The sequence below is a fragment of the Apium graveolens genome, chromosome 2, assembly GCF_009905375.1.
Source record: "Apium graveolens cultivar Ventura chromosome 2, ASM990537v1, whole genome shotgun sequence".
Taxonomy (NCBI): domain Eukaryota; kingdom Viridiplantae; phylum Streptophyta; class Magnoliopsida; order Apiales; family Apiaceae; genus Apium; species Apium graveolens.
Window position 1 is genome coordinate 120,882,214 of NC_133648.1, and position 18,499 is coordinate 120,900,712.

Sequence of the window (18,499 nt, forward strand, 5' to 3'; positions counted from 1 at the left end):
GATCATTCATATTTCTCATATGATTCATAATATACCCAATATACACTTTTATCATCACCCGGTCAAAGGTAACTTTTAATGCAATAAAAGTATATTAATTCTCATATAGAAATATAATGATTTCAAGTCTAAGGACCAATACATCATTATCACTGTGAAAATTACTTATGACACAACAGACATGTAGAATCTCACATTGGGTCTTCCAGCACCATGTATATAATACATGTGCCTATGTTTTGACTTTAGTATCACTATACCTATGATCAATGAGATGTGATCATCAGTCAACATTCACACTAGTTTTAATTCATTATTATTGTCCCTTAATAATAATACTCGACTAGGGATCTTTAGGAATATCGATACTATTCTCATAATCTCATTTCTAAGTCACGTACTTAGAGATATAAAATTACATATCATATTCCAAGGACATTTATTAATCTAACATTTTATCACAGAAAATAAAGATATAATAAATTACTAAAGAATAATCCATATAATCAGAATTAATAATCCAAATGTTTCATAATATAAACATAATAGTGTCGTCTCTAGGTCACAAACTCTAACAATCTCCCACTTGCACTAGAGCCAATCACCCATGTTTCTAATACCCATGGAACTAGTATGACCTTCGTGCTTTTGCTGCGACAAAGCCTTAGTCAGTGGGTCTGTAACATTATCATCAGTATGCACTTTACATATATGTATATCTCCTCTTTCATTAATCTCTCGAAGGAGGTGATATCTCCTAATTATATGATTTGCCCGGGAATGGGACCTTGGTTCTTTAGCCTGAGCGATGGCTCCATTATTATCACAGTAAAGATCAACTGGATTTGTGATCGATGGAACCACACCAAGTCCCGTTATGAATTTCCGTATCCAAACAGCCTCTTTGGCTTCTTCACTGGCAGCAATATACTCAGCTTCCATTTTAGAATCAGCTATTGTCTCTTGTTTTGAACTCTTCCAGCTTACAGCACCTCCATTAAGGCAAAACACAAAACCTGACTGAGATACTGAATCGTCTCTGTCTGTCTGAAAGCTGGCGTCTGTGTAACCCTTTACAACCAGCTTATCATCTCCTCCATACACCAAGAATGAATCTTTAGTCCTTTTCAAGTACTTAAGAATATTCTTGACTGTTGTCCAGTGACCCTCGCCAGGATTAGACTGGTATCTGCTCGTCATTGATAAGTGGCATTTTATACCACTTAGAACGTCTGATAATGTCTTGAATTGATGTCTTGAAATCAAGTATTTTGTGTATTTGATGCGTTTTTCTAGTGTGTGTGCATTTCAGGGTATTAATTGTATTTCTGGAGAGATTTCATCAATAATAAGCCTTGGAATATTTTTGGCATTGCAAGCGGGAAGATAGGAGCAGATTGCAGCGAAGAAACGAGAGAAAATAGAGCATTTTCCAAAAGAGGTCTGAGCGCCCACTCAGCTCTGCTGAGCGACCGCTCAGGAAGCTGAGCGCCTGCTCAGGAATGCTGAGCGGCCGCTCATGGACGGAAAATTAGAAATATTATTTTGGACTCCTAGTTCTGTTTAACTTCCAACTTCTGAGATATCTGGGATTTATGGGACTCCTATATAAGTAGTTTTCATAGACGTTTCACAAAGGTTGGATCGTAGTATTAATCAAGGAGCGAGGAGATAAGGAAGAAGACCGTTTTAGCACACCGCATCGAAGAGGAAGCATATTTTCTTGTGATTCTTTATTTCGTTATCACGTTGGAAGCTAGTTTTCTTTACTTTGAACCTATTTCCTCTTGTGACGTACTCTGGTTTAATATTAGTAGTTTTAGTTATTATTCTTGTGTGTTATTATCATGTTTTTATATGAACCCATGATGATGATGATTGCTATCATGGGCTAATCGTGATCATGGGGTCGTAACGGATTTACTATGGAATTTTTTAGTTAGTTGTTTAATACCTTAGTCTGTGATAATTTTATGATATCTAGTATTGGTTGTGCGTATTCGTCTTATGTGTGTCGCGAACATATAAGATAGGGTGTTAATCTCTTGTGAAGCGACGGTAGATCTTGAGATTTAGAACTTGCCATGCTAGCATAGGTTCATGTACGAGTATGCATGATTAGTGGGTAACTCTAACCGTTTTATTTGCCCTATGTAATCAAAAGGAATAACTTGTGCTTAAATCGTTATGTTGTCAATTTTTGTAGACATATAGGGACTCAACATAATTGATTCCTATTCAACTTCTATCTTAATTGTGGATGTTTGGTAGAATAGTATTAGTACAATGAAAGTTGGCTTTTATCAGTTTTGTGTTGTTCGATTAATATCATCATTGTTGCATGTTATGGGTAATAACAATGACTATTGAAGGAAGTAGTAATGAAGTTGTGATCTCATGAGTGTTTTAATATTGTTAATTCAAGTGTTAATTAAGTGCTTAATTCTCGTAGTTAATTGTAGTTAATAATTAGTTAATCAAATCTAAGTGTTATTGTTTTAACATTGAGAAGTAATCATACATTGGTGAGTGAGTGTAATTGAACATAATTAGTCTGAGTCTCTGTGGGAACAAACTAGAAAGTATTCTATATTACTTGCGAACGCGTATAGTTGCGTGTGTTATTAGCGCATGTTTTCTCCCTAACAGTCATGCTCAAGGCATACGACACATCAGGTCGAGTACATATCATCGGATACATTATAGATCCAATTGCCGAAGCATATGGAACTTTGCTCATACGGCCCTTATCATCTAATGATTTAGGGCAGTTGTCTTTTGAGATCAATATCCCATGAGACATTGGGACATATCCTCTTTTTGCTTCTTGCATCCCGAAACGATGCAATACTTTGTCAATGTATGTACTCTGACTTAGGCATATTAATTTCCTTGACCTATCTTTATAGATCTTGATCCCTAATATATAGGTAGCATCACCTAAGTCCTTCATCGAGAAACTATTTCCCAACCAAGTCTTATCAGCCTGTGGAGAAGGTATGTCATTCCCTATTAGTAATATGTCATCTACATATAGTACTAGGAATGCCACATGGCTCCCACTAACCTTCTTGTAAACACATGGTTCATCTTCATTTTAAATTAACCCAAATTCTTTGACTGTTTCATCAAAACAAAGATTCCATCTCCTTGAGGCTTGCTTCAATCCATAAATAGATCGGAGCAACTTACAGACCATCTTAGAAAACATGGGATCGACGAAACCCTCAGGTTGTATCATGTATACATCCTCTTCAAGGCTCCCATTTAAGAAAGCGGTTTTGACATCCATTTTCCAAATCTCATAGTTGTAGTAAACAGCTATTGCTAGCAAAATCCTGATGGATTTGACCATAGCAACTGGGGAAAAGGTCTCATCATAGTCTATACCATGAACTTGTTTGAAACCTTTTGCCACCAGTCGCGCTTTATAGGTCTGTACTTTACCATCCATGTCAGTTTTCTTCTTGAAAACCCACTTACACCCTACTAGATCTACGAACAACCTGTGTTTCCGGAGCAGGAACATCTTGATGTACTTCCTGCCCATTTTCCAACTCTCGTTCAATATTATTTTGTACAACTCGATCTTCATCGAGATCTATAGTCCTCCCACTAATTTTCTTTGAAAGTAACTCTCTTTCAAGAAATACAGCGGTTCGAGCAACAAACACTTTGTTCTCGGTAGGATTATAGAAACTATACCCTTTAGTTTCTTCCAAATATCCCACAAAATAACATTTATCCGATTTTGGTCCCAGCTTGTCAAACACCAAGCGTTTCACAAATGCTTCGCATCCCCATACTTTCATAAAAGACATGATGTGACGTTTCTCAGTCCATATCTCATATGGAGTCTTTTGAACCGATTTAGTTGGAACTCGGTTTAGTGTCTATGCAGCCGTTTCTAGAGCATAACCCCAGAAACTTATTGGAAGATCTGCTAGACTCATCATCGATTGCACCATGTCCAATAAGGTACAATTTCTCCTCTCAGAAACTCCATTCTATTGAGGCGTTCCAGAAGGAGTAAGTTGTGATACGATACCACACTCCTTCAAGAAACCTATAAACTTGAGGCTTAAGTATTTTACTCCATGATCTAATCGTAGAACTTTTATACTTTCCCCTGTTTGCTTTTCCACTTCAGCCTTGTATTTTTTGAACTTTTCAAAAGAATCGGATTTGTTCTTCAAAAGATACACATATCCATATCTACTGAAATCATCAATAAAAGTAATGAAGTAGTAAAAGCCACCTCTTGCCATCGTACGCATTGGACAACATACATCACTATGTATAAGTCATAATCGTTCGGTGGCCCTTTAATCTTGTCCGGTAAAAGGAGCTTTAGCCATTTTGCCAATGAGACAAGATTTGCATTCTTCGTATGATCCAAAATCAAACTTATCCAAGTAACCATCTTTATGTAATTTGGAAATGCGTTTCTCATTTATGTGACCTAAACGACAATGCCAAAGGTATGTTTGAATTGAGTCTTTCATCTTAATACGTTTATTATCATTATTTATGTTATAGATAGGAGTATCTATATCAAGAACATATAAACCATTCAACAAACGTGCAATCCCGTAGGTAACATTATTAAATGAAAAGGAACAACTATTGTTCTGAATCAAAAACGAAAAACCTTTCTTGTCCAAATAAGAAACCGAATTAATGTTTCTGCAAATCGCAGGCACGTAAAACAGTTATCTAGTTCTAAAACAAGCCCAGTGGGCAACGATAAACGATGAGTCCCTACAGCTAAAACAGCAACCTTTGCTCCATTGCCAACTCGTAGGTCGACTTCTTCCTTCGCCAATGTCCTACTTCCCTGCAGTTCTTGCACATTTATACAAATATGAGAACCACATCCAGTATCTAATACCCAAGATATAGAAGTAGACAAATTGACTTCAATAATATAACTACCTGAATCAGAAGCAGTAACAACAGCCTTCTTCTTCTTCAGATGCTCCAAATAAGAATGACAGTTCCTCTTCCAATGACCTGGTTTCTTGCAATAGTGACAATCATCAACCTTTGGAACACCACCTTAAGGCTTCAAAGCCTTGGTCGGATCAGGTATCGGATTGGCATTCGATTTAGATCCCATATTCCTCTTGCCTTTCCATTTACCCTTTTCTTTGGCCTTCCCCTTATTTACCATCAACATGGGAGCAGGGGATGTCTTCTGAACGTTGGTCTCAGCAGTTTTCAACATAGCCAACAAATCGGTGGGGTTCTTATCTATCTCATTTATATTGTAATTCATCAGAAATTGAGAATAACTGATGTTTAAAGATTGCCAAATTAGGTCAATCTGATGCTCCATGAAAAAGATATGTCCTAAGTTCAATCATGTATGAGGATTTAGGAATAACTTTTATGTAATCTATTTTGATTTTATTGATATTAATAAAAGACTTGTTTTGTTTTTATTGCGGGCTCTATCTATTTAAGTGTTTAAATAAGATATACCACAGTTTAGAGTAAAGTTTTTTATGGATTGTGATGAGATCATAATAATAAGACCTAAAAGATGATAACTCTAAACTTAAATAGTTCCTGGTCGTAGGATTACTCACTGGTAATTAATAATCCGCAAAGATCGGTACATACTATGCTTGCTTCATTTTGAAGGATGTCTGTTCTCGTAGACATTTGTGTGGTGACACTATAGCTAGTATGTAGATGCTTAATATAGAATAAGTTTACTGAACATGACTCACACAGCTGAACAACTGATGGAGTTCACTCACATGTCAGCAGTTGTTCACATAGTGATAGTTGTACAAGTATCCTTAGACTTGAGGTCATCATAGTCATCTTGTGTACACTGAACTATGCTTTGGTTTAGTTCTTAGTCTCCAGGGATAATTATAAGGGCTCTACTGGGTATAGGAATTTGTACACGAAGATATGTATGATCAATAAAGGATCTACCCCTTCCAGTGAAGGAAGAGAATGTTCAATGCTGATCCACTTATGCTAGTTCAGGAATCTCTGGCCAGAGTGAACGAAATTAGAAAGGAGTTTCTAATTTACATTAAATAGAACTAAACATAGTGAATGAGATAGCAAGTGATTAAATAAGATAGGCTTGACACAAGATCCATGCTTTGTATTTAATCGTGACATTGCAGGATAGAAGGAATTAATTGTACGGTAACTACTCACTGAATAGGTTCTTGATATTCTAAGCAGTGAATTCGTATTATCTGGATAGTCGCGATATGCTGAGAAGTATCCCTCACGATGTATAATAAATATGATTAATTAATTAATCATATTTAATGAATTAGAGAATTTGTATAAATAATGATAAAATAGTTTTATTATTATTTATTTCTACTACCGGCTTAATATTGAACCTACAAGGTCACACCATAAAAGAGAATAATTTAATGGTGGAGGAATTAATTAATAATGGCTGATAATTATTTATTTATGAAATAAATAATTAATTGGCAAATTTAATAATTGATTAAATGAGATTTAATTGATTATAAATTAATTAAGAAAAGTTCTTAATATTATTAATTAAGAATTTAATTTTTGGAAATTAAATCAATAGAGAGAATTATTTCTAAAGTGTTTAGAAAACGAATTAATAATTAAAAGGTGTTTTAATTATTAGTGAGAATAATAAAGGGTTAATAATAATACTTTATGGGAAATTTTCAGCTGAAAATTTTGCCTATAAATATACCATTATAAACCCTATTTTTGCCTAAACACAAAATAATTACAAAAACCCTAATTCTCTCCACCTCCTCCTCCTTCATTACATCGTTTTCTTGGTGGATACCGGTGGAGTGCTTCACACTTGAGGAGCAGCTGCTAAGGATCTCCGCTCATTGTTTTGGATCGCTTTTAAAGGTTAGAAATCGATCCCATATGTTTTAATCACGATTTATATGCTTTTATTTGGATTTTATGTGTAAAATTATTTTACCATGCTTCCGTGATGATTAAAATCCAACAATGGTATCAGAGCATAGGTTGTATGCATATAGATCTGTGGTAAAAATTTCAGAATTTTATGTGCTTGTATGAATTAATTATGATTGTTACAAGTTATATCATGGATTAATTATGACTGATTAGAAATCGTTTCTTAGAATAATTTTGACTGTAGATCTGGCTTCTATAAGTGTTGTAGATCGTCTGAGTATTTTTTTTCATAATTTTATGATGTATGGATTAATTGTTATGAATTTTTGAAGTTGTTTTAATTAAATTCGTAATTAAATATATATATATATAATCTGTAAAATATATATATATATATATATATATATATATATGTTTTCTTGCTATACCTGTACTGTGGTGGCATGGAAAAGGAACGACACAAGAAAAGAGAAAATGGCAGGAACAGGCGCGTGCAGCGCAGGCAGAAAAAAAGGGGTGTCGCGCATTCCGGGAATGCGTTACACCCTGTGGTGCATTCACGGAATGTGTTACACCTTTTAATGGCTGAAAAGGGTTGTAACGCATTACCGGAATGCGTTACAGGGCTTGTAACGCGTTCCTGTAATGCGTTACAACCCATCTGTTATTATTAAATTTGATTTCTGGGAGTTTCGTAACTCCGTTTTGGGCGTACAATATATCGTTGGATTTGTTTTTCTGAGACGGATCTAATGGAGTTATCAAATATTTTTTATATAGTTTTGAACTGTTTATATTCCCAAAAGTGTTTTAAAGCATGTTTTAATTGTTTTAATTGCTTTTAAATGCTATAATAAATTAGTACATCATTATATCAATGTGTGACATGATAATTGCTTGCATGCTTACTTTTTTATTTATTTTTATATATGAGATATATGCCTATGTTTACCATGCGATGATAGATTTAGATGAATTTAAATCAATATAAGGCGTGCTCTAGAAAATCTAGAATAGGAATCGTTTCTTGCCTTAACAGTAATATTATGAATACAATCATGAGATTCTTGTGTTTATGAAACACGTAATTAAATATGAATTTTTAATATTGAGAGAAAGGATGATTCTGTCAACAACAGATTTCTATCTGTAAGAAAGGGTTAATAAGTGACGCCTCTTGACAATGATCCACCCGATCTGGGAATCATCTGATTATCGATTATTAATTTGAAATATATAATTTAAAAGGAAGAATCTCTTTATAATATGATTATGATTGTAACGTAATATAATCCCTCTAAAATTAAATAATATCAAGTAGTAATTGGCCAATGACACAACGGGCTTGTGTCGGTCATAGCCTTCTAACCTGATAGAAAATGGTTCTTATTTTTAAATCATTATCGTTTCGTGCTATAGCCGAGGGCTTTGATTTTGAAATAAGAAATACTTGTCTATTACATAGAGATGTGTACATTGAATTAGAATCTAAAGGTCGGTACGTGCTACAGCCGTAGGCCGTTGGAGACTGATTCAATTGTACAAAATGTTGGGTTAGACTTGACTTAGAATATTGAGTTTGTCGTGCCACAACCGTGACTCAATTATTTAAGAGGCTAAAGTTATATTAGGGAATAACATAAGATGTAATTGACAAGAGTTGTCTGCCTATTGAACATCACATGACGTTTCATGCTACAGCCGAGGTTGTGTGATGGAATGTAGGATCCCTATTCCCACTGGCATTATGAATGCTTAATTTTGACTTAGGGGGTAGAATAAATTAGATAAACTAGTGGGAGACACTTATGAATAAAGACCCGATTCATATAATGTTTTGAAATGAAATTGAATATTTACTAAGTGTTGTTATGTGTTTATCATTTACAGATTTACTATATTCGTCATGTCTTTTGCACTATCACTCCGGAGCATACTAGATGCTCACAAGTTGATTGGTCCAAATTTAGCTGTTTGCTTTCACTGTAACAAGTTAGGGCACTGGAAGAGGAACTGCAAGGTTTACCTTGCAGAATTGAAGAAGAAGAAGGGTAGTGAGACTACCGCTTCTGAATCAGGCATGTTCATGATCGAAGCTAATATATCACTAGGACAAATTTCTACTTGGGTATTAGATACCGCCTGTGGTTCTCATATTTGCAATTCGTTGCAAGGACTAAAGGGAAGTAGGACTCTTGAAAAAGATGAGGTGATTCTACGTATGGGCAATGGAGCAAGGGTTGCGACCATATCTGTAGGATCATTTAGTTTAAATATGCCTACGGGCAAGACTATTATTTTGAATAATTGTTATTACGTTCCCTCTATTGTGAGGAATATTATTTCTATTCCTATGTTGGATATGGATGTTTTTTTTCATTTATTATTAAGAATAATGAATGTTCTATTCTTAGAGATAATGTTTTTTATGGACGTGGAATTTTAAATAATGGTCTATATGTATGTGACGTAGAGCATGATTTACTTCAGATTGAACAAACTAACAAAAGAAAATGAGATGATGAAAATCTAACCTATTTATGGCACTGTAGGCTAGGTCATATTAGTGAAAATAGACTGCGGACGTTGCATAAGGAAGGGTTACTTGACCCCTTTAATTTTGAATCATATCCTACATGCGAGTCTTGTCTATTGGGTAAAATGACCAAATCTCCATTTAGTGGACATGGAGAGAGGGTTGCAGATTTGCTAGGATTGGTACACACAGATGTATGTGGACCAATGTCTACGCAAGCTATGGGTGGATTTTCGTACTTCATTACTTTTATAGATGATAGATCTAGATTCAGATATGAGTATTTGATGAAACACAAGTCTGAAGCCTTTAAAAAGTTCAAAGAATATAAACATGAAGTGGAGAAACAAACCAAACATAGTATTATAACTCTTCGATCAGATCGAGGTGGTGAATACTTGAATGGAGAGTTTCTAGATTATCTCAAAGAAAATGGTATAGTCTCCCAGTGGACTCCTCCATATACTCCACAGTTGAATGGGGTATCTGAAAGGAGAAATCGAACTTTGTTAGACATGGTTCGGTCCATGATGAGCTATGCGAATCTTCCAGTATTCCTATGGAGTTATGCATTGGAAACCTCATCATATTTACTGAATAAGGTGCCTTCCAAATCTGTTCCTCAAACTCCATATGAGATATGGAAAGAAAGGAAACCGAGTCTTAAACACGTTAAGATTTGGGGATGTCCAGCTTATGTCAAGAAAGTTGACCCAGATAAGCTGGAATCTCGATCCATAAAATGTAATTTTGTGGGATATCCTAAAGAGACTTTGGGGTATTACTTTTACACCGATCGTCGGGTGTTTGTCTCCAGACATGCTACCTTCTTGGAAAAGGAGTTTATCCTTGAAGGAAACAGTGGGAGCAAAATTGAACTTGATGAAGTTCAAGAAGCACAAACTACTACGGATCAAGTGGAAACACCTGTTCAGACTGAACAACCTTCTACGGAACAGCCCATTCGTAGGTCAGGGAGAGTGTCTCGCCAACCTGAGAGGTATTATGGCCTTGTCATTTAGAGTGACAATGAGTTGTCAATCATTGATGATAACGACCTTGTGACCTATAATGAGGCTATGAGTAGTGTTGACTCAGAGAAATGGCATAGTGCCATGAAATCCGAAATGGAATCTATGTATACCAACCTGTTGTGAATATGTTGTGTACTTGATGATCACTTAAACAAAACATCTAATTAGATTTTACTTAGTGAAATAATGTAGCACTCGACGGATAAGAATTATAGTCCCGACGGATAACTCATTATAGTCCCAACGGATGATTAATTTATTATCCATCGAGTAAGTAGCTTATGTAATAATAAGTTTGTAGCACAGTGATGTATGCACCTTTGTATAGAATCTGTAGAAGCATATAAGTCATGTTGACTTTAACTAGATATGCAGAATAGGTTGATTAATTGTACATAAGTAATGTCTTGTAATTCTGTATAAGTGAAATGAAGTCAAGTGCCAAAATAGCTACCGACGGATGATTAACAAAGCCTTTGACGGATGATCAAATGACTATCAACGGATGTTTAACATAGCAGTCGACGGATGATCAATTAAGTCATCGATGGATGATCTGAAAGTCGACGGATCAATTAAGTCAAAGAGTTTAAAGATCAAAATAATTCAGCAAGATGAACAAGAAAGATGTTGGAGTCAAGATTCCTTCTCTTGATAAAGATAATTACCATCATTGGAAGGTAAAGATGCATCTTCATATGCTTTCTCAAGATGAGGCCTATGTGGACTGCATAGAAAGAGGCCCTCATGTTCCAATGAGAGCTGCTACAGGAAACGAGCCATCTGTTCCAAAGCCAAGGCATGAATGGTCTGATCCTGACATTGAACAAGTCAGGAAAGATAAAAAGGCCATGAACATTCTGTTCAATGGTGTTGATGCAGACATGTTTGATAACATCATCAACTGCAAAATTGCCAAGGAAGTTTGGGACAAAATACAGATAATTTGTGATGACACTGAGCAAGTTAGAGAAAATAAAATACAGCTCCTGATTCAGCAATATGAGCATTTTCACAATGAAGAAAGTGAGTAACTCACTGACATTTTTAGTAGATTCTAAAAACTACTAAATGCTTTTAAGTTGCATGGAAGAGTCTATCAGACTAAAGACTCCAATCTGAAATTTCTCAGATCTCTTCAAAAGGAATGGAAACCAATGACAGTCTCATTGAGAAACTCACAAGATTATAAGGAGTTTACTTTAGAGAGACTGTATGGCATTCTGAAAACCTATGAGCTTGAGATAGAGCAGGATGAAAGAATGGAGAGAGGAAAGAAGAAAGGAGGATCCATTGCACTAGTTGCTGATCTGGAGAAGGAGAAAGAAGTGAAGATGGAAGCTGTGGAATCAACTTCAAAGGTCTGTGAAAGCAAGGGTAAGGGGCTAGCTACAGAAAGTGAAGATTCATTGAGCCAAGATGACATGGAGGACATTGATGAGCACCTAGCATTTCTTTCAAGAAGATTTGCCAAGCTCAAGTTCAAAAAGAACTTTGGAGCAGCCAAGCCAAATAGAAACATGGTGGATAAGTCAAAATTCAAATGTTTCAAATGTGGCTTGGCAGGGCATTTTGCAAATGAGTGTAGAAAGTCAGATTCCAGTAAGAAAAGGTTTGAGTCTGTAGATTACAAGCAAAAATACTTTGATCTACTCAAACAAAAGGAAAGGGCTTTTATTAAACAAGAGAATGACTGGGCAGCTGATGGTTTGGATGAAGATGAAGATGTCAGCTATGTCAATCTAGCCCTTATGGCCAAGTCTGATGAAATAAAGACAAGTTCCTCAAGCAATCAGGTAATCACTACAAACCTTGCACATTTATCTAAAGCTGAGTGTAATGATGCATTAAATGACATGTCTACAGAATTGTATCATTTGCGTGTTACACTTAAGTCTCTCACTAAAGAAAATGCTAAAATCAAAGAAAACAACTTGTTTTTAAGTGAGAGGAATAATGTGCTTGAGTCTCAATATGTTGAGTTTGAGAAATTAAAAATTGAGTGTAAGATTTCCAAGGAGGAATTAACTGAGTCCTTAAAAAAGGATGAAATTTTGAAGAGGCAGCTCGATCGTGAACAAGAGGTGATTAAAGCATGGAAAACATCCAGAGATGTTCATGCTCAAATCACCAAGGTTCAAGGAATTGAGTCTTTTTGTGATGAAGCCTGGAAAAAGAATAAGGAGAAACTAGAACATATTTTGGTAGATGGGTTGCTGACAGATGTAGACTCGACGGATGATGAGGACTATCCGTCGGATAACAAAAAGTGTTATCCGTCGAATGATAAAAATCCTCATCCGTCGGCTGTAAGCAAACCCATTAGCAAAGCCAAATTAATCAAGCTAAATGAAAAGTATGGGTCTGTTTCCAAGAACTTTGTTTCAGGAGAGTCAAGTCAAGCTAAGAAAGGGAAAAAGGCTAATGTTGGTCACATGACTGTCAAACAGTTAATTGACAGAATTGAGAAGATAGAGGTAAAAATAGAGACTAAAAAGAAAAACAATAGGAATGGTAAAGTAGGGATTAACAAACACAATAACTACACACCTGATAAATATGCCCCCAGAAAAATCTGTGTCAAGTGTGGTAGTGTAAATCATTTGTCTGTCAATTGCAAATCTACCATGCCTACTCCCATGTCTGTTCAGCCTCAATTTCCTAACATGAATACCATGCCTCCCATGCCTGTTAATGCTATGCCTACACAGAATATGAATGCACAGTTTGCTATTATGCCATTTGCACCTAATCCATACTATGCTGCATACAATATGCCTCAAATGCCATTTAGCATGCCTTACTGGAATAACATGTTTACACCAAGCATGCCATTTCCTGTTAGCCATAACATGCATGATAATTCTGTTGCATTTAGTGGTTTCAAAGGTACAACTCAATTGACTAAGGAAGAATCTGAAATTCCTAAGTCAAATGAGATAAGACCTAAGAAACAGAAGAAGAAAGCTAACATGGCAGGACCCAAGGAAACTTGGGTACCAAAATCAACTTGATTTGATTTTGATGTGTGCAGGGAAACAGAAAGAATCTTTGGTACTTAGATAGTGGTTGTTCAAGACACATGACTGGTGATTCTACCCTGCTTACAGAGTTTAAGGAGAGAGCTGGCCCAAGTATTACTTTTGGAGATGATAGCAAAGGTTATACTATGGGATATGGCTTGATTTCAAAGGACAATGTCATCATTGAAGAGGTTGCCTTAGTGGATGGTCTCAAACACAATCTGTTGAGTATCAGCCAGCTTTGTGACAAAGGCAACTCAGTAACCTTCAACAAAGAAGCCTGTGTTGTAACTAACAATCAAAACAACAAAGTGGTTCTCACTGGTGTGAGAAGAGGAAATGTGTATCTAGCTGACTTCAACTCAACTAAAGCAGAATCTGTAACTTGTTTTCTCAGTAAAGCAAGTCAAGATGAAAGTTGGCTATGGTACAAGAAGCTATCCCATTTAAACTTCAAGACCATGAATGAGCTGGTAAGAGGCATTCCTCTAGTGGAGTTTACAAAGGATGGACTGTGTGATGCCTGCCAAAAAGGGAAGCAGATCAAAGCATCATTCAGGAAGAAACTTGATTCAGCAATTGAAGAGCCTCTGCAACTGCTTCACATGGATTTGTTTGGACCAGTCAATGTATTGTCAATTTCAAAGAAAAGATTTTGCCTAGTAATTGTAGATGATTTCTCAAAGTTCTCTTGGACATATTTCCTAAAGTCTAAAGATGAGGCTAGTGAAATCATCATCAATCACATAAGGCAAGTTAACAATCATCCTGATTTCAAAGTAAGAAGAATAGGAGTGACAATGGAACTGAGTTCAAGAACCATGTCATGAGAGCATTTTGTGAAGAAAATGGGATCTTGCATGAGTTTTCAGCAGCAAGGACTCCACAACATAATGGAGTAGTGGAAAGAAAGAATAGATCTCTTATTGAAGCTGCAAGGACAATGCTTGAAGAATCAAAATTACCAACATATTTCCGGGCTGAAGCTGTAAACACTGCATGCTACACTCAGAACATCTCTCTGATTAATCAAGCAAGATGCATGACACCTTATCAATTGTTCAAGAACAAGAAGCCTGAAAGTGTTTTTTCCTAAATCCAATCATGTATGATGAGTTAGGAAGAACTTTCTTGTATTCCTATTTGATTTCATTTTGAATTAATAAAAGACTTGTTATCTTTTTATGGGCTTTATCTATTTAAAGTGTATTAAATAAGATGTTCCATAGTTTAGAGTAAAGCTTCTAGAATTATAATGAGATTATAATAATGGGATCCAGAAGATGACAACTCTGGACTTAAACAGTTCCTGATCATAGGATAACTAATCGGATGTTAGTGGATCCGCAAAGATTGGTACATACTATGCTTGCTCCCTTCAGGAGGATGTCTGTTCTCATAAGCATTTGCGTGGTGACACTATAGCTGGTATGTAGGTGCTTAATAGGGAATAAGTTCACTGAACATGACTTGATAAGTTGAACAACTAATGGAGATTACTCACGTGTCAATAGTTATTCACTGAGTGATAGTTGTACAAGTGTCCTTAGACTTGAGATCGTTAAAGGTATCTTATATATAATGAACTATGCTTTGGTTTAGTCCTTAGTCTCAAGGACATCCATTAGGTCTATTCTGGGCATAGGGATTTGTGTATAGAGATAGTTAACGTCAATAGAGGATCTACCCCTTCCAGTATAGGAAGAAAATATCCTATGTTATTCTTAGTATGCGAGTTCTGGAATCTCTGGCCAGAGTGTATGAAATTAGAAAGGAGTTTCTAATTTGCATTAATATGAACTTTGCATTATGAATAAGAAATCATATGATTAAATTTGATAGGCTTGACACAAGATCCATGCCTTGTATTTAATCGGGATATTTTAAGGGTAGAAGGAATTCATTGTACGGTAACTAGTCACTGACAAGTTCTTGATATTCTAAGCAGTGAATTCATATTATCCGGATAGTCGCGATATGTTGAGATGCATCACTCACGATGTAGAATAAATATAATTAATCAGTTAATTATATTTAGTGAATTTTAATATTCATATAAATAATTAATAAAAGTTTATTATTATTTATTTCTACTACCGGCATAATATTGAACCTACATGGTCACACCATAAAAGAATATTTTATTTGATGAAATAATGAGAGAGAGAATTATTTTCTAAATAGTTAAGAAAAGAAATAATGATTAAAATAGTTTTAATTATTATTAAAGCATTTTATGAAGATAAAATGTGGGGGGTTAATATATATAAAGATATATTATAAAACCCTAGGAGAGCCATATAAATAGAATGAGATGGATGGCTCATTTTTAAAATACACACACAATTTTGGTTTTGTGAAAACCCTAGCCTCCATCTTCTTCTTCTCTCTCTCTCTCCCAAAAACTCCATTTTTATAAAAGCTTAGTTTTATAAAAAGGTTCATCGAAGCGGATCGTTCTTGTGGATACCGGTAGAGTGCTTCACACACTGAGGAGCAACTGCTAGCACTCCAATTTTATAAAGCTTCGATTCACGAGGTATGATTTCGATTCCTCAGTTTTTCCCTTTTAAACGTTTTTCTATATGTGCGGTATATGGTTTTTACGGAATAAATGTTATTTCACGCTTCCGCTCATCCGTAAATTTCTTCAAAGGCATCAGAGCTAGGTTCTGCATATAGAGATTCATATAAAAAATTTCAGATTTTTTTATGCATGTATGGATTTATTATGATTTTTGCAAGTTTATTTGGATTTAATTATGAATTAATTCGAAATAATTTTTGCATGAGATTTTGACTACTGATCTGGGTTCTACAAGTGTTGTAGATCATCTAGGTATTTTTTTCATAATTTTGTGATGTGTAGATTATTTGTTATGAATTTTTAAAATTGTTTTAATTAGAATTCATGAAATAATTATGCATGTGAATAATTATGATTAAAATTTGCACAAGGACCCATGGCTGATCTGGTATTTTTCTGCTACTCCCTGATTTGAGAAATCATATTATTTTGATTTTTATTAATTTATTAATTAAATGTTAATTAATTTATTAATAATAAAATTAAAATAATAAATTAATAAAGAGTTATTAATAAGGGAGTAAAGGGAAAGGGGGGTTACATCTCCTAAACCTGCTGACAGAAAAGGAAACGACAGAGCTGACAGAACAAGAAAAAAAAAACCTCCTGTTGCCAACGGTCGGCCAGGTGCGGGTGCGTGAGTCGCACGCGCGGGGTGTGTTGCGCATTCCGTGAATGCGTTACACACTGTTGCGCATTTACGGAATGCGTTACACGCGTAAATGGCTCAACAGTGTTGTAACACATTACGTACATCCGTTACAGGCCGTATGTCGACATTAAATTTGATTTTTTGGGAGTTTCGTAACTCCGTTTTGGGCGTGCAATATATCGTTGGATTCGTTTTTCCGAGACGGATCTAATGAAGTGGTCAAATATTTTTTATATAAAGGTTTTGAACTGTTTATATTCCCGAAATTATTTTAAAGCATGTTTTAATTATTTTAATTGCTTTTAAATGCTATAATAAATCCATACATCATTATATCAATGTGTGACATGATATTACTTGCATGCTTACTTGTTTATTTATTTTTATATATGAGATATATGCCTGTGTTTACCATGCGATGATAGATTTAGGTGAACTTAAATCAATATAAGGCGTGCTCTAGAAAATCTAGAATAGGAATCGTTTCTTGCCTAGACAATAATATTATGAATAAAATCATGAGATTCTTGTGTTTATGAAACACGTAATTAAATATGAATTTTCAATTTCGAGAGAAAGGATGATTCTGTCAACAACAGATTTCTATCTGTAAGATAGGGTTATTAAGTGACGCCTCTTGACAATGCTCCACCCGATCTGGGAATCATCTGATTATCGATTATTGATTTGAAATATTTAATTTAAAAGGAAGAATCTCTTTTTAATATGATTATGATTGTAACATAATGTAATCCCTCTAAAATTAAATAATATCAAGTAGTAATTGGCCAATGACACAACGGGCTTGTGTCGGTCATAGCCTTCCAACATGATAGAAAGTGGTTCTTATTTTTAAATCATTGTCGTTTCGTGCTACAGCCGAGGGTTTTGATTTCGAAATAAGAAATACTTTTCTATTACATAGAGATGTGTACATTGAATTAGAATCTAAAGGTCATTACGTGCTACAGCCGTGGGCCGTTGGAGACTGGTTCAATTATACGAAATGTTGGGTTAGACTTGACTTAGAATATTGAGTTTGTCGTGCTACAGCCGTGACTCAATTATTCAAGAGGCTAAAATTATATTAGGGAATAACATAAGATGTAATTGACAAGAGTTGTCTGCCTATTGAACATCACATGACATTTCGTGCTACAACCGAGGTTGTGTAATGGAATGTAGGATCCCTATTTCCACTAGCATTATGAATGCCTAATTTTCACTTAGAGGTGTATAAATTAGTGGGAGCCACTTATGAATAAAGACCCAATTCATATAGTGTTTTGAAATAAAATTGAATATTTGCTAAGTGTTGTTATGTGTTTATCATTTACAGATTTACTATATTCGTTATGTCTTCTGCACTATCACTCCGGAGTATACTAGATGCTCACAAGTTGACTGGTCCTAATTTTGCTGACTAGCTTCGAAACTTGAGAATTGTTCTCAGGGTGGAGAAGCTGGAATATGTGCTTGACTCACCTAAGCCTACTGAACCTGCTAACGATGCACATAATGATGAATATGTTGTGTATCGTAAGTTGATAGATGATGTAAATGTTGCTCAATGCATCATGCTAGCTTCCATGAACATTGAGCTACAGAAGCAGCATGAGCATATGGATGCTCACACTATCCTTATGTATCTACAAGAGTTGTATGATGTGGCAGGAAGGACAGCTCGATATGAGATATCGAAGGAGCTGTTCGGTTGTAGGATGTCTGAGGGATCATCCGTGAATGACCATGTACTTAAGATGATCA